General features: G+C 36.3%; 1 non-coding gene across 1 annotated transcript; it reads right to left on the bottom strand.

Annotated features, from left to right (window-relative positions):
• Window positions 1–4,545: 4,545 nt before the first annotated feature.
• On the bottom strand, window positions 4,546–4,730 carry LOC143672645 (U2 spliceosomal RNA). Its single transcript, XR_013169927.1, has one exon. It is a non-coding gene; the product is annotated as a U2 spliceosomal RNA (small nuclear RNA).
• Window positions 4,731–5,350: the final 620 nt, after the last annotated feature.

Here is a 5,350-nt window from a genome sequence, read left to right as displayed (position 1 = left end):
ACAGAATGACCTTCCATTTCTTTAGGTCTTCTTTAATTTCTTTAAGCACTGTTTTTTAGTTTTCTGTGTACAGGTCCTTTACATCTGTGCCAGTCTGAAAATATTATCTACCGCAGAAAAGCCATGTTTTAATTCTGATTTAATCATGTGGAGAGAGTTGTTTCTTTTCTATCCTAACTCAATACTATAGTGCAGAACATTTTGAGTAAATTATCTCCATGGAAATATAATATGCCCAGTTGTAGGTGTGACCCCTTATTTAGGTGAGGTTATGACTCCACCCATTCCAGGTGGGTCTTGATTAGCTTACCAGAATCTTTTAAAAGAGGAAACATTTTGGAGAGCATCAGAAATGACAGAAAGCTCAGAGTTGATAGCAATAGATGTAGATGATTGGAGAACAGTTGTTTCAGAGAATAGAGACACAGATATTTGGAGATGCTTGGAGCCCAGCAGACATCACCATGTGATGTTAAGCAAGCCAGAACCTTGAGAGAACCAAGGGAAGCCAAGAGATGAAAGCCAGACTCGGAGAAGCATAGTGAGCAATTCTCAGTGGAACAGAGGTTGAAAGCAATAGAACCCAGGGGTAAGGGATCAGCAGATGCCAGCAGGTGACTATCCAGCTGACAGAGGTGTTCCTGACACATTGTACTTTCCTGAGTGAAGGTAACCTCTTATTGGTGCCTTAATTTGGACACTTCCACTTTCTTAGAATTGTAAACTTGCAATTTATTAAATTCCCTTTAAAAAAGCCATTGCATTTCTGATATATCACATTCCAGCAGCTTGCAAACTAGAACAACATCCTTGTTTAAATTAATTCCTTGTTAGTTGATTCTTTTCGTTGTGATGTAAGTGGATTTTTAAAGTTTTATTCCTCAGACTGTTGATTACCAGTGTGAATAAATACCACTGACTTTTGCATTTTTATCTTTTATACCACCATGTTGTTGAACTTACTTATTAGTTATAATACCTTAGCTGGAGATTTATCAGGTTTTTCTGTATATAGGATAAACTCGTCTGTAAATAATGAAAGTTTTACTTCTTACTTTGCAAATTTGATGCCATTTATTTATTTATTTTTCCTAAATTCTCTGGATAGACTTTTCAGCAAAATGTTGAGTAACAGAGGTAACAATGGACATCCTGTCTTGTTTCTGATCTTAGAGGGAAAGATTTCAGTTTTTCAACAGTGAATATAATGTTAACAGTGGGTTTTAAAATATGCCCTTAAAAATATGCCCCCCCAAAACTTCCTTTTAGTTGAATCACTGAAGTGGTTTTATCAAGAAATGATGCTGGAAGTTTAAAAAATGCATCATCTTCATCAGTCAAGATGATCATGTGTTTTCCCCTTTGTTTTGTTAATGTGCTTTGTTACACTAGTTGATTTTCTTATGTTGAACCACCTTTGCATGACTGAAATAAAACCCACTTGATCATGGTGTATAATTCTTGTGATGTGTTGTTGGATTCAATTCACAAGTATTGTGCTGGAGATTTTTACATCTATACTCATAACAGAAATTGGTCTGTAATTTTTGTTTCTTGTAGTATGTTTTTCTGGATTTGTTATTATAGAATGTTGACTTTGTAGAATGAGTTAGGTAGTGTTCTTTGTTCTTCAGTTATTTCTAAGGGTTTGGGCAGGATTCATATTACTTTTTCTTTGAAGGATTAGATGATTGCTAAAATTCACCCGTGAAGCCATCAGGTCATAGGCTTTTATTTATTGGGAGGTTTTTGATGATAGATGCAATTCTTTACTTAAAAATTCGTTTGTTGATGTCTTCTATTTCCTCTAGACTCAGTGTAGGTTGTTCATGTGTTTCTAGGAATTTGCCTACTTTGTCTACGTTTTCTAATTTGTTGGCATAAATAGGCTTATAGAATTCTCTTATGATCCTTTTTATTCTTATGGAGTAATAGTGAAATTCCCCTTCTAATTCCTATTTTCATTTATTTACATCACATCTCTTTTTCTTTGTCAGTCCAGCTAAGTATTTGGAAATTTTATTGATCTTCTCAATAACTAATTTTTTAAAAATTCTCTCCATTGTTTCTTTTTATTCTCAACTTCTATTGTTCTGCTGTAATCTTTGTTATTTATTTTTTCTTCTACATGCTTTGGGATTTAGTTTCATTTTCTAGATCCTTTATGTTTGTATTTAGCTCTACGTTCTTTTTAAGGTAAGCATTTGAGGGTATAAATTTCCCTCTCATCACTGTCTTCACAGCATCCCATGCATTTTCTCAGGAAAAATGAACCCCCCTGTTCATTTGTCCTGAGATAATGATTTCTTCTTTGACCCACTGATTTTTTAAGAGTGAGTTTTTTAACCTCCTTACAATTGTGAATTTTCCAGTTTTCTGCTTTTTACTGATTTTCAGCTTCATTTCATTATGGTCAGAGAAAGTACTTTGTATAATTTCAATCTTTGTAAATTTATACAGATTCATTTAGAGTATAAACATGTGGTCTGTTTGAAAGTATGAACCATGAGCAATCAAGAGGAACGTGCATCCTGCTGTTTCAGGGTACAATGTTCTGTGTATATCTTGGAGGTCTACTTTATTTCTCATAAGATTCAGATTCTCAGTTTCCTTATTGCTCCTCTTTCTTAATGTTCATTATGTTGATGAGAGTGGTATATTTAGGTCTCCAAATATTGTACAGACATCTATTTTTCCTTTAGTTTTGCCAGTTTTTGCCTCATGTATTTTGGGGCACCCTGGGTGGGTGCATAAATGTTTATGATTGTTATTTCTTCTTGGTGAATTGTCCCTTTTATTAATGAATATTTTCCTATTTTGTCTCTTTTAACAGCTTTGCATGTATCAGTATAGCAACCTCAGCTCTTTATTTTTTGGTTACTATTTGCATGGAATATCTTTTTCAAACCTCTCACTTTTAACTTATTTGTGTCCTTGGATCTAAAGTGAGTCTCTTGAAGACAGCATATAGATGGATGGAACTTTTTTATCCAATATGCCAATTTAGGGTCTTTTGATTGGAGAGTTTAATGAATTAATATTAAATGTTACTACTGTAAAGGCAGTACTTATTTCAACCATTTTATCCTTTGGCTTTGATATGACACGTCTTATTTTTTACTCTCATTTTAGCTCTTTATTTATCCTTACTGATAATCTCACTTTTACACTCTCCTTCAAGCCTCTCTTCTGTCTTTTCACCCTGCAGATCCCCTTTTAGTAGGTTTTGTAGAGCAAGCCTTTGTTGACAATCATTCTCAGTTTCTGTTTGTCTGTGAATCTTTCAAACACTCCCTCATTTTTGAAGGACAGTGTTGATGGATAAGGAATTGTTGACTGGCAGTTTTTCTTATTCACTTCTTTAATTATATAATATCACTTCTTTCCTCCCTCCATGGTTCCTGATGAGAAATCAAAACATAATCTTATTGTGGTTCCTTTGAATGTGATAAATCATTTTATTCTTGTGTATCTGATTATCTTGATGAGTTTATGCTGATGGTCAGCTTCTCTCTCTTGCCTAGGGTTTTACTGATGTTTGGCTTTGCATTGTCTCTTCCTTTATACCTGGTTAAAGTTATGCTAAATCTTTAAGATTTCCTGTGCTTAAGGGGTCAAAACAGGGTCAGGGACCAATAAAGGGGATACTATCCATTTCCAAAGCAACCTGGGGAGAAAATCTGGAAAAAATGCCTAAGAGGCTTTTTTTGGTGCTAAGAATCTTCACATTCCTGAGCCCTCAGCAGATGGCAGTCTTCAGAAAATGTCCCCTGAACCCCAATCAGAGAGTGTTTGCCAAACTCCACAGACTCTACTCCTGTTATGGGCAGTGTTGAAACTATGTCCATGGAAAATCCATTCAGGGTAGACTAGAACTATGATCCAGAGCTGGGAGTCAGCATTCCAAACATACAGATCAGAAGCCATATTTGGCTCTTGGTCTGGCCTCTGCATTCCCAGGAAGGAAGGCCTCCACATCCCTCTCCATTCACAACTGCCAGCCAAGAACCTACTGAGGCTGTTTTCCTAAAGGGTGGGGGATGGGTGCTGGCCACTGCTGTGGAATGATTCACTCACTGTTACTTTGCTGTATCTTCTCTGTCTGCCCATCCTGCTTTTCCTTGATGCTGTACAATGCTTCACTGGCCTCTAGAGCAATTTCTGCTGGTCCACTGGTTTTGGAAGAGGAACATATCCTGCAGCTCACTAATCTGCCATGTTCCCTAGAAGAATTTTGTGTATCACATATATCATAAGATTTATGTTGACACTTTACAAAGGAAAATAATTCTATCCCTTAATTACCCCAGAAAATATATTCTCATGGTAACCTGCAATTATGAAAACAAAAATTTATAATTTGCATTATTATTTATGACTTTCCTTACTTTCAAGTCCTGAGACACTGAGAGCAGGAGTTAGGTCACCTTTTTCTACAAGAAATCCACCAGTCCCCTATCACATGTAAACATTTTCAAAGACTATCAAGATTTTTGGAAGAGGAATCATTTTTTTTTACCTTTTATACATTTATTGCTCCCCCAAGGGGGGTGCACCATTCCTGGAAGTACTTAAATAACAGGTCAATGCATGGAGTGGACAGAGCAACTCCTATTTCATCTCCTAATTCTGCAAATCCATTTAATATATTGTCCTTGGATAGAGGACGTATCAGATATTAAACTGATAAGAACAGATACTTGATCAAGCTGAGAAGCAATGGGAATAATATGTTTTATGAAGAATGTCAAGAAGTTCAATTTGTGTTGACTCATGCAATTTAGGAGTTGTGCAGAAGCAGCGAGGTCTGGGTTGCTGCTGTGACAGATGCAGACTATTGAGCCCCTCACAGAAGTGATTGCCTCATGCATATACAGGTACAGAGCCCTAGTCTGCAGAGACCCAGTGTGGAACACAAGTTAGTGACGAATGTCAAATCCAAAAGGACACCATTGGGGAAAAAAAGAGACTGAAGCAGAAATGTTGGTGAGAGGTGTATACACTTAATCTAGTTTCTGTTGGCTGGGCCACTTAATACAAAATCGACTGTTCTGTATTGACCACCTTTATAGATAGGATGCCTGAGTTAGGATACCCTAGAAAGGACAAAGACTTGCAGAACAAAAAAGGGTGGAAACTGACATGCTATAAGACAGGATGATCTAAGACATCAAGACAGGTCCCAGAACTGAAAAGTGTAAGACAATTGTGCACTAAGGAAGAGAATTTAAAATAATCATAGGAGCTAGGGAGAAAATTCTACTAAAAACAAGAAGAACAGTTCAAGTGTTTTGGAGAAGAAACAAGAGGAAAAGGTGAAAGGAGGCATTCTCCAGAAGGTGAAATAATT

Source organism: Tamandua tetradactyla, chromosome Y (assembly GCF_023851605.1).
Source record: "Tamandua tetradactyla isolate mTamTet1 chromosome Y, mTamTet1.pri, whole genome shotgun sequence".
In the NCBI taxonomy this organism is placed as follows: Eukaryota; Metazoa; Chordata; class Mammalia; order Pilosa; family Myrmecophagidae; genus Tamandua; species Tamandua tetradactyla.
The sequence above is the reverse complement of the archived record's forward strand: the minus strand, read 5'-3'. Positions and strand labels throughout refer to the sequence as shown.